This window comes from Erpetoichthys calabaricus, chromosome 9, assembly GCF_900747795.2.
Source record: "Erpetoichthys calabaricus chromosome 9, fErpCal1.3, whole genome shotgun sequence".
Taxonomy (NCBI): Eukaryota; Metazoa; Chordata; class Cladistia; order Polypteriformes; family Polypteridae; genus Erpetoichthys; species Erpetoichthys calabaricus.
Window position 1 is genome coordinate 31,329,536 of NC_041402.2, and position 17,325 is coordinate 31,346,860.

General features: G+C 38.1%; 1 pseudogene; it reads right to left on the reverse strand.

The window, feature by feature from the left end:
• Positions 1-8,403: 8,403 nt before the first annotated feature.
• LOC114658282 (uncharacterized) lies at positions 8,404-8,510 on the reverse strand (annotated as a pseudogene).
• Between the last annotated feature and the right edge of the window lie 8,815 nt (positions 8,511-17,325).

Here is a 17,325-nt window from a genome sequence, read left to right on the forward strand (position 1 = left end):
AAAGTCATCCCTGATGGAGGATTGCAGGAATCGTGGGAAAGAGGGGTCCTTTCATCGGAATTGCTGGCCCAGCACTGTTTCAGCCATGGAATGGCCAAATGGGGGAGGCAGCTTGATGGATGAGGTCTCCAGGACTCTAAAAATATCCAAATCTTATTATATGATATCATCTACTGTTAAATTCTGCTCCGTACTTCTAATATTTATATATTTTTTTTACTTCTAAAAAAAAAAAAAATAAAATTTATTTTATACTGTATTGAGGATTTGTTCTGTTCTGTGTATTGTATTGTATTGTATTGACCCTCTTCTTTTGACACCCACTGCACGCCCAACCTACCTGGAAAGGGGTCTCTCTTTGAACTGCCTTTCCCGAGGTTTCTTCCATTTTTTCCCTACTGGGTTTTTTTGGGAGTTTTTCCTTGTCTTCTTAGAGAGTCATGACTGGGGGGCTATCAAGAGACAGGGCCTGTTAAAGCCCATTGCTGCACTTCCTGTGTGATTTTGGGCTATACAAAAATAAACTGTATTGTATTGTATTGTATTGTATCTTCAAATCTCAAACAGCTGTGCTTTCAGGAGAGAGGGTTAAAAGTTCCTGAAATGCGCAGAAGTCAAAAGGTGAAAAAGTCAGGTTTTAGATATTTTCAAAATGATGCGGATCTTTAATTTGGTTAAGTAAAGACAGAATATCACGAACAAGTCTTTAAAGAGATTAGATAAAACAGAACATAGATACTTGATTCTGGACAAACTCTTCAAGTCACTAAAAGTATAACAGTCATGAGGTGCTGTGGATACAATTATTTCATTCCAAACCAAGCAGAGAATCAATATGTAGTGTCACACATGTGTGTCTAGAGACCATCTTCCTGGCTGTAATGAGGTAAGCAGTACCACTCAGGGGGCACTGTTGCTAATGATATTTTCTCCTTCCACCACAGTTCTGACCAGAAAACCATTGAGGAGGCCTAGCCCTGCCCACATCACCTAGAGTTGGCTATGCCTCTTCCAGCCTGGGTGCCATAGAAACAGGCTTCCCCCAGAAGATTTTGTGTCATTTAGACCCAAAGCATCATAGCAGACAAAGATCCCGGTGACGGAACCCTTTCAGATTTGGCTGACACAAGTCTACCTTATTTGTGCCCTGGGCACCATTTTTATTTTGTATGAGTTTATTAAATGGGGCAGCCTGGCTGGTTCATCAAAATGTCTGTGTTGCCCTCAGTCTGTTTCTTGATTACATTATATATTAACAAAATTTATATTACGCTAGCTGTAAATGCTACATTATGGTAACATTTATTGAGAAGTACTAAAAATAACACAAACCTTTTAATAATAGTGGAATTAAAATGAATACTGCAAAATAATATTATTAGCATTTTTGAAATTATTTCAAATTATAGACTTTGGTGTTCACTTAATATGAAAAAAACTTCTTTCTAAATGAAATAAATATGCAGGGGAAAGATCTATTTTAAAATTAAAAACAGACTAATATTTCTCAATCTTGTCACACGTGTCTTTTCATTATGTTATTTAGAGTATAAATAGCATCAACTACCTCATCCACATAAAATCCCCCAATGTCTAAAAGAAAAGAGTTAAGATTTTGCAATAAACATGTGTTACATTTTCTTAAGCAAATAAATAACTTTTAAGTACAAGGGCCAGAATAAATATTTACTTTCAGGTACTGTCTTGTGGATTTTTCACATTTAATTTGTTAAAAAGATTGCTTCATAAAATGTTTTTTTTACTACTGAAAGCTCAATACATATTTATAGTAGGAGTTGTGTATTAATCTAATTTGTTATTATGTTACTTTACAAATATATTAGTAAATTTAGGAAAGATATTTTTAACAGAACAACCATTAACTCAAAAAATTAAACAGAGTTTACATTTGATTTTTTTAATTCACCTTAATAAAAGGATAAGTGTTTGAGTATCTTTGTGCCTGTCTGGTTGCTATATCTCTGTCATTCCAAAGGATCACAAACATTTGTATTAATAAAATTCACAGAATTTATCATTCCAGCACTTGGCATATCACAACATTAACACGCCTGAGGAATCCCATACAAAATGGCACATAGCAGAGACACAATCGTATTTTTTATTCCAACAGATAGTGTATCACAAACACTTGTAGCAATGCTTTGTATTACTACAAATGTTTTTGATGCCATCTGTTGGAATGACGAATACAATGCATTTTATTAGATGGTGCTCTGCAATCATTAACACTGAGGTCTACGTTGATTACTTGCATGTCAGTCTATCTTAGGTGGGAAGCACAGCTAGTTAGTACAATAAATAACAAAGGAGTGTCAATTATGAGAGGAGATTTTTGAGTCCTTTTTTTAAAATCATGAATTATGCTTAGTATGATTAAAACAAACACATTGAAAATGTACTTTTTTTAATTTAGTGATATTATTTAATGCTATAGGCTAGATGAGAAGTCTTGAACCAATGATTTCCACAACGCACTATATATTTAAACAAAATTAGAATATCTTTGTGTTGAATATATTTTCAAATTATACAGCTTCCACTGCTGTAGGCTGGCGCCCTGCCTGGGGTTTGTTTCCTGCCTTGTGCCCTGTGTTGGCTGGGATTGGCTCCAGCAGACCCCCGTGACCCTGTAGTTAGGATATAGTGGGTTGGATAATGGATGGATGGATGGACAGCTTCCAAATGCAGTAATCACCTATTTTATATCTAACATACGTAATTATAGAAATTTCAGGGAAAAGATCCTTTCTTAACACAATGTAAGACGCGGGCTTCTGGGCAAAATCTCAGAATTAACTGCCAAATAAAGACGTCACTTGTGAGTGCTTTTCTGCAGACATGCCAGTTGTTCTTGGCTCCAATCCTGATAATTAAAGTGACTTGAAATTCTAAATACAAACACCTACGTCTTAGTCTGGTCAATGTGTTTAGAGATTATATATGTGTTCATGTGTTTTTTTTCCTGGTAAACTGGTTTTCTCCTACATTCTAGAAGCATTAATGATTGGGAAATTGACAACTCATAATTGGCTGGGTGTGTTTACATGCTCCTGAAGTAAGCATGAATCAGATTAAGCAGAATTTGAAGGATAATGTAAACAGGAGCATTGGGGAGACTTATTACAGGACTGTGACCTATACTGAAAAGTGAAAAATCCTCTTGCATGCTGTTTTAAAACTTACCTGCTGAGAAACATGAAACAGGATCCACTCTTGGATAAAGGTTCAGTTTGCTTCTTTCTTTCTTTCTTTCTTTCTTTCTTTCTTTCTTTCTTTCTTTCTTTCTTTCTTTCTTTCTTTCTTCAAACTGGACACTAAATTAAATAAATGTCTTAGCAGTGTAAAAATATATTTTTTGTGTTTTTATTGTAGCATAACGCCCCAGGTTGGACTGCAGGAGCAATCACACATTTTTTCTCCATAGTTTGATCATGCTTGTTGGCAGCACATTTATGCACTATGGTCCAAGTTTATAAATAAGAAAAACAATATTGGGGCGTCTCTTGATGGAGTTAAGTGTAGTATAAACATCTATTAAGTTCAGGAGACTGAAGATCAATGGGTCATTGCCAAGCAGATCATTGACGATTTCATGATTTCCTTCATCACTCAAAAATTGTTTAAATTTTTAAAATGCTTCAAACAAATAATGGTATTTTTATTCCTAACCATTTTCATTTGACATATTGCAGTGTAATCATTAGAAAAAGCTTTCAATGTAGCAAACATAAAATGATGTAAAGATTTGAATATATTGTAAAATCCTTTCTATGTAATCTATAGATCTTTTATTTCTTTACCTTTTTCCAAAAATGTAATTTTTTGTTTAACTTTCACTAAAAAATAGAAATTAGATTAAGGAAAATGGAAGTTTACATGAGTCAAGTTTGTTTAAAATCAGTACAATTTTAGTATCTTAGAAATGTAAGTTTGACTAAATCTATTGATCTCTACAAAAGTTACATATGCCACGGGCATGCATACACACACAAATATATTACACCAGAAACTTTTGTCCCCATACAATATATATTTTCTCCTTTACTTTAAATGTTATCCATTAATTTCTTGGCTCCATTTTTAACATGTAGTCATGTCTGGAACAACTGCTGCTGCAAGTGAAAATACAGCGGTACACCAAAGTGGGCACATATCACTCCTCTTTTCAGATCACTACATTGGCTCTCTGTAGTGGCAGATAAAATGAAACCAGTGTCCCTAGACAGAAGCCACATGAACAAGGAGAGGAAATTCATATGTAAAGTTTAAAAAGGAGGGAAGACTGTTTACTCTGTTTCCCTTTTTTATGGTCTCACCTCACATCGTAAAACTTTTGAATCATCAGTGGTGAAACTACCCTACATTTTTCATAATACCCATTTTGTTTAAGGTTTTTCCAGAAATTGCATATTCTATCTATTAAATAAACTCAGATATAACATTTTTCTTATTCACTTCACCTAACTTGTATTTTGTTTGACTAGATGATCAGCAGTATTATGCGGAATCCTCCTTTAACAAGTATGTATTTAAAATGTTAGTAGCTAGAATTGGACTAGACCAGACCTAATCCGTGTTGTCTGGTCAAGAGGTGTGCTGTGAAATTCCTTTGCCAGGGTCCCTATCACTCCACCCTATTCAAACAGACAGCAAGAATAATTTAGTAGCTTTGCAGACAGAAGAGAAAACAGTGGTTCAATTCAGTTCCCGACAACAGGATATTTCACTTTAATACTTAAATGACTTCTTATTTACTCACCTTTACTGCCACCTTAAACATTTTGCTTTGTAACAAGAGTAGATAATGTTCAAAAAGGCATCATTGTGAGGTATTCTCATTATTATTAAAAGTTAAACTAAAAGACCAGGTTATCAAAAAAAAACCATAATAAAACAACTAATTATCAAACCATCCATCCATCCATCATCCAACCCGCTATATACTAACTACAGGGTCACGTGGGTCTGCTGGAGCCAATCCTAGCCAACACAGGGCGTAAGGCAGGAAACAAACCCCGGGCAGGGCGCCAGCCCACTGCAGATTATCAAACCATCATTATTTTATTTGGTGACATTTATAGGCATAAATAACTGAAATAAAGAATATTGCTGAACAAATAAATATACTAGCATACACATTGCCCAGTAGAGCAAAAATTATGCATTTTCAAATGTGTTTGGTCATAATGATAAGAAGGGTCACAGTCACCTTGTTTTTGTCTTCTTAGTATTTTTAGCTTATTTTTTGATCCTTTCATACTTGCCATAATTAAAACAGAATGTTTTTGTATCTTACCTGGAATCCATGAGATATTAAAAAGTCTTACAAACCAACGGTATTTTTAGTAAGTATGAAAATTTTACCTGGGAATTTTTATTTATGTGATTTGATTGGAAAATTTCAGCAAGTCAAGTCTGGGAACAGCTTCCACAATCTGTTTAATTTTACAATTAATTATAGTAGTATGTTTCTTAATTAAAATGAGATGAAGGCTTAGGATTTGTTAAAAATTCAACTAGACATCGTACAAATGTCAGCCCCATGGCTACAGCTCTACCAAAAAGCTGAGCAATTATAGCAGAAGAAGAAACCTCTTATGACATGTTTTCATTAGCAGGATCACTCCACTCAAGGTGGAAGCTTCCTTAAGATGTAAGTAATGAGAACTCAAGCAAAATTACACCTTTTATTGTCTAACTAAAAACATTGTAATATGTAAATTTTTGAAGCAGCTCAGGACCCTACTTCAGGCTTGTATATATAATGTGTCGTTTTAGTTAGCCAATAAAAGGTGCCATTTTGCTTGACTTCTCATTACATCCATAATGGCTAACACGGTACAACACCCTAGTGCTTGAGATATAAGGTAACATGTAATAAAGGTGTGGCAATATGTGGTTTAGACATGCTGTAAATGTCTAAGTAAAGGGAATAAACAGTATATAAAAAATGTAACAACAAATACTATATGTGCAAATTCACTTCAAAAATTATTTAGGACAAGTTTTTTGTGTTTATTATTTTAGGTAGTGTTTCTCTATATAATGATGGTTGCAAATGATTAACATTTTACAGAATGCATCACCATTATGAACGTTATGGAACAAACACCTTAATGGCAACTCTGAAAAGCATAAAATAAGATGCTTCAGCACTATTTTAGTCTGCATTGCAATTGTATTATCATAAAAAATATCCTATACATTTCCTTGAATCTAGGCAGAATCAAGTACAGGTTGTTTTCTTTTATGCTATTTTTTAGAGACAGGAAATTCTCATAAGTAAATACATATGATCACCTATGATAAAACTTGCTCTTAACAGACACATTTCTTTGTTTCTCATCAAAACATGACATGAAATGTCACAATAAAATAGCATATGCTAAACCAGTGGTTCCCAAACTCGATCCTGGGTGACCCACTGTGGCTGAAAGTTTTTGGAGAAACCAACCTCTGTTTTTCATTGGACTCTTAGCCTAATTAAGTGAGTCATTCTTTCTCAGTTTCTGTGTTTTGGAGTCCAATCCATCCATCCAACCATTATCCAACCCGCTATACCCTAACTACAGGGTCACGGGGGTCTGCTGGAGCCAATCCCAGCCAACACGGGGCGCAAGGCAGGAAACAAACCCCAGGCAGGGCGCCAGCCCACCGCAGGGAGTCCAATATAGAAATTACAAATTAAGTTTGGTAAATTTTTATTAGGGTGGCGCAGTGGTAGCGCTGCTGCCTCACTGTTAGGAGACCCGGGTTCGCTTCCTGGGTCCTCCCTGCGTGGAGTTTGCATGTTCTCCCTGTGTCTGCGTGGGTTTCCTCCGGGCGCTCCGGTTTCCTCCCACAGTCCAAAGATATGCAGGTTAGGTGGATTGGCGATTCTAAATTGGCCCTAGTGTGTGCTTGGTGTGTGGGTGTGTTTGTGTGTGTCCTGTGGTGGGTTGGCACCCCTGCCCGGGATTGGTTCCTGCCTTGTGCCCTGTGTTGGCTGGGATTTGGCTCCAGCAGACCCCCGTGACCCTGTGTTTGGATTCAGCAGGTTGGAAAATGAATGGATGGATGGATGGAAATTTTTATTAAAGGGCAATAAGTAGTTATATGGGGAATATGTAGCTTTTTTTTTAAGTCATTAACAGTATTTTCAACCTAATTTTCATTCTGCTTTTCCAGGTGTTCTGCTTATTTAATTGATTATTTACTAATTAGCGGGTCTGACACTGAAGTCTTCACTGCTTTCATCATCCCAGGAGTCTGCTGTACTGGTTGTTAATTGTCACTGTTAATGTTAAATGAAGGGAGCAAACTGCACAGGAAAAGGTGAAATAATAGGAAAACAACAAAAGAGAGTTAAGCATTTATATCTTTAGAAAAAAAATAGAAATTTTAAAAATGTTTTATAAATATAAAAACCATACTTTTTTTCTGAATGCAGAATAAGAGAAGAGTGAAAAAGACCAGCTAATTCAATGAGATCAGTTGTTATCAATTATTATCACCGATTGTGAATCTGGTTGGAACAAAAACCTGAAGCCACAGTGGGTCCCCAGGACCAAGTTTGGAAACCACTATGCTAAACTGAAAGAATAACACAATATTCTAGTAATTATTGAAACAAAAATGTCATGTTATAAAAAATCACTAGGCTAATGCTGCATGTTACTGGGCAGCTTACTAAGGCAGTTTATTCTTAAGCAAAATGGTTGCTTTACAAGAGAACAATAAATTGATAAAGAGCTCAACAAAAAATGTTTAATTGTTTATTGAGATACTGTTTGCTTGAAACTTTCTATTGATTGTTTTATAATTGCTAAACATGGAAGGCTGTTTTTAATTAGCTACAAATGTATAGTGCATGATGCATGGTAGACCTTTGACCAAACAACCCAGACTGGTGACTAAGGTATTGCTCTGGAAACCACAAGGTTTCTAGCTTAACTTCCCACCAATCACTCATTGTTAGAGACAGGGTAAGTTTTATGAATTTGTTGTAGAAACGTGGAAACAAAATGCACATGTAGTGTACTTTTAAAATTGTGTTCACTATGCAAGAGCAATGTTTAAAATAAAGTTTGTTGTTTTAGTTAACCAGACACAAAATGGCCCCAAAACACAATTTAGTGGATCAGTTAAACTTGTAATCCTTTGGATCAATATATTTGAAAAAAATTACTGTGATTCATCTAAATTAAAAATAAAACATAATGAGTCTGTTCACTTCAATTATTATAATTATTACTTTTTTTGGCTGATTCTTTTATGTATGAACACTTATAAACCAGGACACATTACAATTGCACAGGGTATCAAAATTTATCTCAGGAACAGCCACATGGCAGAAACCATTTTCTTATCTGTTTTTTTCACTAAAATCACTAATTTAAAAGTTGGGTTTCCCGCATTTGGGGAAATCGCAGGGGTCAGCACACCCGGAGCACAGTGGATGAGCCTCGCCCTAGGAGAACCACCTTAGTGATCATGGCATCTCCCCTGCCCTTCATCCAACTCACTCCAAAAATTTTCTTTCTCACCCATTGCACACCCAACTTGCGGTGCATATGCACTAACAACATTCATCATCACACCTCCAATTTCCAGTTTGATAAAAGTCAAACTTTCTTTTGCAGCTATGAACGGAAACCTGTCTTTAAAGATGTCGAGAACAAAGATATTTTATGGTCATAATGCACTAATATACCATGCGCTAAATTTGCCCAGCAATATTTTGTAAAAAATCTATTTCCTCTATTTAATAGTAAACATTCTTCTTCTTCTTTCGGCTGCTCCCATTAGGGGTTGCCACAGCGGATCATCTTCCTCTGCATCTTGTTCTGTTACACTCATCACATGCATGTCCTCTCTCACCACATCCATAAACCTTTGCTTAGGACTTCCTCTTTTCCTCTTCCATGGCAGCTCCATCCTTAGCATCCTTCTCCCAATATACTCAGCATCTCTCCTCTGCACACGTCCAGACCAATGCAATCTCGCCTCTCTGACTTTGTCTCCCAACCATCCAACTTGAGCTGACCCTCTAATGTACTCATTTCTAATCCTGTCCATCCTCATCACACCCAGTGCAAATCTTAGCATATTTAACTCTGTCTCCTGCTTTCTGGTCAGTGTCACCATCTCCAACCCTTATAACATAGCTGGTCTCACTACAGTCCTGTAGACCTTCCCTTTCACTCTTGCTGATACCCGTCTGTCACAAATCACTCCTGACACTCTTCTCCACCCATTCCACCCTGTCTGCACTCTCTTTTTCACCTCTCTTCCACAATCCCCATTACTCTGTACTGTTGATCCCAAATATTTAAACTCATCCACCTTCGCCAACTCTACTCCATGCATCCTCACCAGCAACTGACCTCCCTCTCATTTACACACATGTATTCTGTCTTGTTCCTACTGACCTTCATTCCTCTCCTCTCTAGAGCATATCTCCACCTCTCCAGGGTCTCCTCAACCTGCTCCCTACTATCGCTACAGATCACAATGTCATCAGCAAACATCATAGTCCACGGGGACTCCTGTCTAATCTCGTCTGTCAACCTGTCCATCACCATTGCAAATATGAAAGGGCTCAGAGCCAATCCCTGATGTAATCCCACCTCCAACTTGAATGCATCTGTCACTCCTAATGCAGACCTCACCACTGTCACATTTCCCTCGTACATATCCTGTACAACTCTTACATACTTCTCTGTCACTCCTGACTTCCTCATACAATACCACAGCTCCTCTCGAGGCACCCTGTCATATGCTTTCTTCAGGTCCACAAAGACGCAATGCAACTCCTTCTGGCCTTCTCTAAACTTCTCCATCAATATCCTCAGAGCAAACATTGCGTCTGTGGTGCTCTTTCTTGGCATGAAACCATACTGCTGCTCACTAATCATCACCTCACTTCTTAACCTAGCTTCCACTACTCTTTCCTATACTTCTTGCTGTGGCTCATTAATTTTATTCCCCTGTTGTTACTGCAGTCCTGCACATCTCCCTTAATTCTTAAATATCAGCACCAGTACACTTCTTCTCCACTCCTCAGGCATCCTCTCACTTTCCAAGATTCCATTAAACAATCTGATTGAAAACTCCACTGCCATCTCTCCTAAACACCTCCATGCTTCCATAGGTATGTCATCTAGACCAACTGCCTTTCCATTTTTCATCCTCGTCATAACTGTCCTTACCTCCTCCTTGCTAATCCGTTGCACTTCCTGATTCACTATCTCCACATCATCCAACCTCTTCTCTATCTCTCGTTCTCTTCATTCATCAGCCTCTCAAAGTACTCTTTCCATCTGCTCAACACACTCTCCTCGCTTGTGAATACATTTCCATCTTTATCATGCTAACCTGCTGCACATCTTTCCCAGCTCGGTCCCTCTGTCTAGCTAATCGGTACAGGTCCTTTTCTCCCTCCTTAGTGTCCAACCTCTCATACAACTCATCATACGCCTTTTCTTTAGCCTCTGCCACCTCTCTCTTCACCTTGCGCCTTATCTCCTTGTACTCCTGTCTACTTTCTGCATCTCTCTGACTATCCCACTTCTTTTTTGCCATCCTCTTCCTCTGTATACTCTCCTGTATTTCCTCATTCCACAACCAGGTTTCCTTTTCCTCCTTCCTCTTTCCAGATGTCACACCAAGCACCCTTCTTGCTGTCACTCTTACTACATCTGCTGTAGTTTCCCAACTGTCTGGTAACTCTTCACTGCCACCCAGTGCCTGTCTCACTTCCTCCCTAAACTCAACCTTGTAGTCTTCCTTTTTCAACTTCTACCATTTGATCCTTGGCTCTGGCCTCACTCTCTTCCTCTTCTTGATCTGCAACATCATCCTACAGACCACTATCCTATGCTGCTTAACTACACTTTCCACTGCCACTACTTTGCAGTCTTCAGTCTCCTTCAGATTGACTCTTCTGCATAGAATGTAATCTACCTGTGTGCATCTTTCTCCACTCTTGTATGTAACCCTATGTTCTTCCCTCTTCTTAAAATTCATATTCACCACAGCCATGTCTATCCTTTTGGCAAAATCCACTATCCTCTGACCTTCTTCATTCCTCTCCTTAATACCATACCTACCCATCACCTCCTCGTCTCCACTGTTCCCTTCACCAACATGCACATTGAAATCCGCTCCAATCACCACTTTCTGTCCCTTGGGTACACTGTTCATCACTTCATCCAACTCACTCCAAAAATCTTCTTTCTCACCCATTGCACACCCAACTTGCGGTGCATATGCACTAACAACATTCATCATCACACCTCCAATTTCCAGCTTCATAATCATTACTCTGCCTGACACTCTTTTCACCTCCAAAACACTCTTGACATACTGTTCCTTCAGAATAATTCCTACCCCATTTCTCCTCCCATCCACACCATGATAGAACAATTTGAATCCACCTCCGATCCACCTGGCCTTACTCCCCTTCCATTTAGTCTCTTGCATGCACAATATCAACCTTCCTTCGCTCCATCATATCTGCCAACTCTCTCCCCTTACCAGTCATACTGCCAACATTCAAAGTTCCTACCCTCAGTTCCACTTTCTTTACCTTCCTCCTCTCCTCCTGCCTCCGGACACGTCTCCCCCTCTTCTTCTCCTTCTTCTTCTTCAGCCAACAGTAGTCCAATTTCCGCCAGCACCCTGTTGACTAACAGTACTGGTGGCGGTCATTGTTAACCCGGGGCTCGACCGATCCGGTATGGAAATATGTATTGTTGTCCGCATATTGATTTGGCAAAATTTTACACTGGATGCCCTTCCTAACGTAACCCTCCCCATTTATCCAGGCTTGGGACTGGTACGAGGAAACACACTGGTTTGTGCATCCCCTGTGGCTGGGTTATTTAATAGTAAACATTAAGACACTAAATAGATGGAAAATTAAAACCAAAATAACCAAAAAGTAAACATTCAGGCGGATATAAAGAGTTTAAAGACAAGTGACTAATTTACTGTGTCACATTAATAATAATAATAATTATTATTATTATTTTTGTTATTATTAAGCACTCCTAATAGATTCTGCTTCATCAGCATATGCCACTTCAATGCAAACTCCAGAGATGAATCATGCTCTGTGATGTTCTTGTATGTCAGTTTTAGTCACTGATATCTTCTGCTGTAAATTACTTTTTAGTAACAGGGTTTTTAAAACACATGGCTGTCACTCCTAATCACTTCATGAATGAAATCACTTCCAGAGATTCCTTGTTATAAGAACACAAACCATTTGCCATTTTTAGTTTCTGAGACAGAGTGAGCTAAGCATTGTAATAGTTTAGCATAATACTAGTGATATTTATTAATCTCCTAAATTCAGCTAAACATGCTCACCATGGACTAAAAGGTGCTGCACTCTGGTGGTAACTGCATGTACTGTGTTACGATGTTGTACTTAAACTGTATTTAAGGTGCCAACATCAAGTGCCGGTTTAAATAGGTTTTCCTTTTTACTGTATCTATATTGTTTTTTAAAATGTGACAATATGTAGTCACTGAAAAGAAAGAAAATTACTTCATCATCTTTATTTTCCATCAAAAAATTCTGTAAAGGCAAATTACAAAATATTAGAATTTTTGAATAACAAATACCATTAACAAAATTATTTGATTCATATTTTTAATCAAATAAGAAATACCATATTTATGGTATATACTCTACATTATTTTCTCTAAATGCATTAGTTTTGCTTATTACATTTTCACAAATTTGTATTTTATATACGTAAAAATTAAGTTTATCCTAACATTGCATAACTTCTATTCAAATTTAATTAAAAATAGTCTAGTTTTAAATTGTTTTTGCAATTGTTGATTGTTGATTTTCATCTTGTTCAGAGAATGATTTACTTTGATTTCGAGGATCTTTCATTCAATTAATAATCAGATGGGTCTCTTATTTTTAGAGACACTCGCTTGTGCCAAGCTAGGGCTGTTTTAGTGAAGTAATTCTCATTCATAAAATTAAATCCATGTTTTTCCTTCTTGAAAATCACTATTGTTTTATTGAATATTTTGAAATGAACAGCTGCGGTGGGTTGGCACCCTGCCCGGGATTGGTTCCTGCCTTGTGCGCTGTGTTAGCTGGGATTGGCTCCAGCAGACCCCCGTGACCCTGTGTTCAGATTCAGCGGGTTGGAAACTGGATGGATGGAAATGAACAGGTGAAGCGAATAAACTGGTGGAGGTAAAACTGACTTGCTGTAATCATTTGCTGCCTGCACTGTGCAGTGCCATTTAGTTGCTTCAGCTATCAGAACTAAATACAGTGGATTCAAAAAGTATTCAGACCCTGTCACTTTTCTGCACACTTTATTCTGTTGGAGATTTAATTTCAAGTGAATACATTTGCCATTTTGCCCAACAATCTACTTTCAATAGCCATAATGACAATGTGAAAACATGTTTTGAGAAATGTTTTCAAATGTATTAAAAATCCAAAACCGAAATCTGTCATTTATATATAAGTATTCATACCCTTTGCTGTGGTACTCAACATTATGGTCAGTTGCCACTTGTTTGCTTTAGTTCTCCTTCAGATGTGTCTAGAAGTTGATTGCAGTCCACTGTAACAGTGCAGGTCCTGCTCCTTCTTCCATTTTTGGGAGCCTCTTGAACCCAATACTGTCACAAATGGTGACAGCGGTGGGATGAGCTGGCGATGGGGACTGAAGAAAAGAGAGCAAGCGGGATAGGTGCGTGACTTTTAAAGAACCCAAGGACCCAAGCCGGAGGAGAACGTTTTAAAGACTGAACTTTTTAATGGACATTTATTTATTGATTGTTTTATTGTCTTTTTTAAAGTTGTTAATCTTTTAATGTCCTGTTTTAATAAGGTGGGCTTTTGGTTTGTGTTAGTATGGGATGTTTTACTGCTTTTATTGTTTTTAGTGCAGTGTCAGGGCCAAGCCGTGGACCTGGGCCGCCAGTTACACTGAGTCGGTGGAGGCATGGAGCCTACCCGTGCAACTGGTGGCTTAAGGGGGGAGGAGTGTGATATAGCGGGTTCACGGCTCCGAAACGGATGGCCAGTTTTTAAATAAATAATCAGTGCACTTGCGGCTTAAAGAGGGCGCATGGTAGCGAGGCAGGAGTGGTTCCCAGGCGCGATGTGGTGCAGGCATTTCTACACTTAGGTGCACAGGTGCGGGGTCGCCCGTGGCTGTAATTGATGCCAGGAGCAGCTAATCACCACACCTGTGCCACATCTCCATATAAAAGGAAAAGTGTGAGTGAAGAAGGGAGGAAAAAAAAAAATGAGACAAAGGACAGAGGTTAAGGAGAGAAGAAGGCTGGAGCAGGAGTGAGTGAGCAAGAGAGAGCAGGTTTGCTGGTGAAGGCAGGCAGCTGGGAGAAGAACCCCTAAGGAGGGGTGTGTGGCTGACACTCGGTGGGGAGCAGTCTGAAGCGGTTGCTTCAGCAGAGGAGCAGTGTGGACAACTCACCACGGAAGGCAGCGGGAGTTAAGGAGGCTTGGGAGGGAGAGCCCAGGAGGGACCCGAGTCTCAGTCCGGAGAGAAAGCTGTACGTATCCAGGGAATGGAAGGCATCCGGATTTTAAAAAGGGACTGCTTCCAGCCTGTTGATTTTAACCTCGTTTTAATTGGAATATTTATTGGATTTTTAACCTCTACCCATTTCACATGTTTTTATGGATTATTTATTTATTGAAAACATTTTCATGCACTGCACTATTTATTTGGACGCTGTTTTGTTTTGGTTTGGTTTGTTTTAATTAAAGCACTGAACACTTTTACACCATCCCCTTGCTACAAGTTTGATTTGTCCCCATCTGCTCATTTGGTAACGTTATCAACGGGGTTGGGTTCGAGAGGCTGCCAAAAGAGAAGAAGGAGCAAGGTGCAGGATCCGCACCGTCACATCCACCTGTAGCAAACCAAACTGATTGGACATATTTTAGAAAGACACACACCTCTGTTTTTAATGTCCCACAATTTGCACTGCATGTCAGGACAAAACTAAACTATGGAGTTCTAGGAGCTCTCTGTACATCTCCGTGATAAAATTGTGGTGAGGCATAGATCAGGACAAGGTTATAAAACCATTTCTAAACTTTTGAATTTTCCCAGGAGCATAGTGGCCTCAGTAATTGCCAAACTGAATAATTGGGCAAGAAGCACCTTGGTTAGGAAGGTGAACAAGAATTCAATGGTCACTCTAACGAGCTACAGAAGTCCTCTGCTGAGATGGGAGAACCTGCCAGAGGGACAATCATCTCAGCAGTACCTTGTCAATCAGACACAAGTCACTCTTGAGTAAAACATATATGACAGTTTAAAGGACTCAGAGAGAATGAGGGAAAAGGTCCCCTTGTTTTATGAGACAAAATTAAACTCTGTAGGCAGAACTCCAAGCACCTGCTGAACACCAGTTATTGCCCATCATCTTCCTAATACCATATCTACTATGAAGCATGATGGTGGCAGCAAGGTTCTTCTCACTGCCAGAGACAGGGAGACTGGGCAGAATTAAAATAAGAATGAATGCAGCTGAATACAGAGATAGGCTTGACAAAAATGTACTTAAAGTGCATACAATGTCAGGCTGGGTGATGGTTCATCTTTTAGCATGACAATGACCTGATGCATACATCAGGCAGAGTCTTATCAAAGAAGACTTCAAGCTATAATTGCTGTTAAAGGAACTTCTACAAGTACTGAATTAAGGGTATGTACGTATATGAATGAGAGATTTCAGTTTATAATTTTTAATGAATTTGCAACCTTTATTTGAAAACATGTTTTCACTTTACCATTGGGAGCTATTAAGTGTAGAATGTTGGGCAAAAATGGTAAAATGTACAAAACAGCAATGTGCAGAAAAGTTTTGAATCCACTGTATGTCTAAGTTTGAATCCTGGCTAAGGCGCTATCCATGTAGAGTGTTCATGTTCTCTTAGCATTGAATTGGTTTTCTCCAAGTATTGCAGCTTTCTTCCACATCCCAAAATGTTGACGTTTAGGTTAGCTGATGGCACAGAACTGTATTCTTGTGAGTGACTAGTGATGTGAGTATGGGAGTGTGCGTTTCTGTCTTATCCAAATGCTGCTGGAATACTCTGTTACTCTCCATAACTCTTCATTCTAATATTTGGAAAACAGGCATATATAATGATTTGTTCTTTTTTGCAGTTTTGGTATGTTTAACTAGTTGTCTGTATTTTCCGACTAGTTGCCAATGTGATCCCATGAGGGAATTATTACTTAATATGTGAGTGGCATCTTACTGTTGTTAAGACAAGTCCTTATAGCATTTTGTGTACGTGGTATTCCAAACAAAATCTTCCTGTCATATAAATTACTAACTAGCATGGAGTAAACACATAAGGCAACTCAGAGGTAAAAGCTGAGAAGAAAATAAATAACTAAAAGTTTTGGAACCTTAATGACATCATTCTATTAGTGCTTAATCAATCTAGTAATTCAAAGAAAATATAATTTCAAGTTCCCTGTGGTGGCAATAATAGAAACTTTTCTTTGTAATAATCGTCCTATTTTAACATTCCCCGTGTCCATAATCATTAGCACAAGTGCACAGTGGGAGTCTGGAGTTAGATACTATTCTTTATGAGAAAGACTTGCAAGTCTTTAAAGTCTCGTTGTGGTCCTCAACAAGATTCTGTACATAGGTTTGTAGTGTAAGACTACAGAAATTATTTTTTTTTTCTCTATTTATTAATTTTTATTGTAATCATTCCATACAAATAGATCAATTTATAACCAAACAAAATTGAAGACAAATCAAACCCCACCCCTGAGAAGGAGAGCTTAGCCAAAGGAGAATTGCTTAGGGCTTTTTAATAAAGCAACAATAAACAAAAGAAAGGGAGAAATAAATATATAGGTAAATAAGAAATGGAGAAGGGAATTAAATGCAGTAATAGTTATTTCTCTTATTCTAAAATAATATTGATTAGATCCTGCCAGGTTTTGAAAAAATTTTGTACAGATCCTCTAACTGAGAATTTTATTTTTTCCAATTTCAAATAATATAAAACATCGGTTTCCCACTAACTTATCAGAGGAGAGTTAGGATTCTTCCAATTTAACAAAGTAAGTCTGCGTGCCAAAAGTGTAGTGAATGCAATCACCGTTTGCTTGTCCTTCTCCACTTCAAGTCCGTCTGGAAGAACACCGAACACAGCTGTTAATAGGTTAGGAGGAATTGTGATACCAAGGCTGTCTGAAAGGCACTTAAAAATTTTGGTCCAAAATGATGTTAGCTTGGTGCAGGCCCATGTAGGGTAGGGTGTAGGCAGGA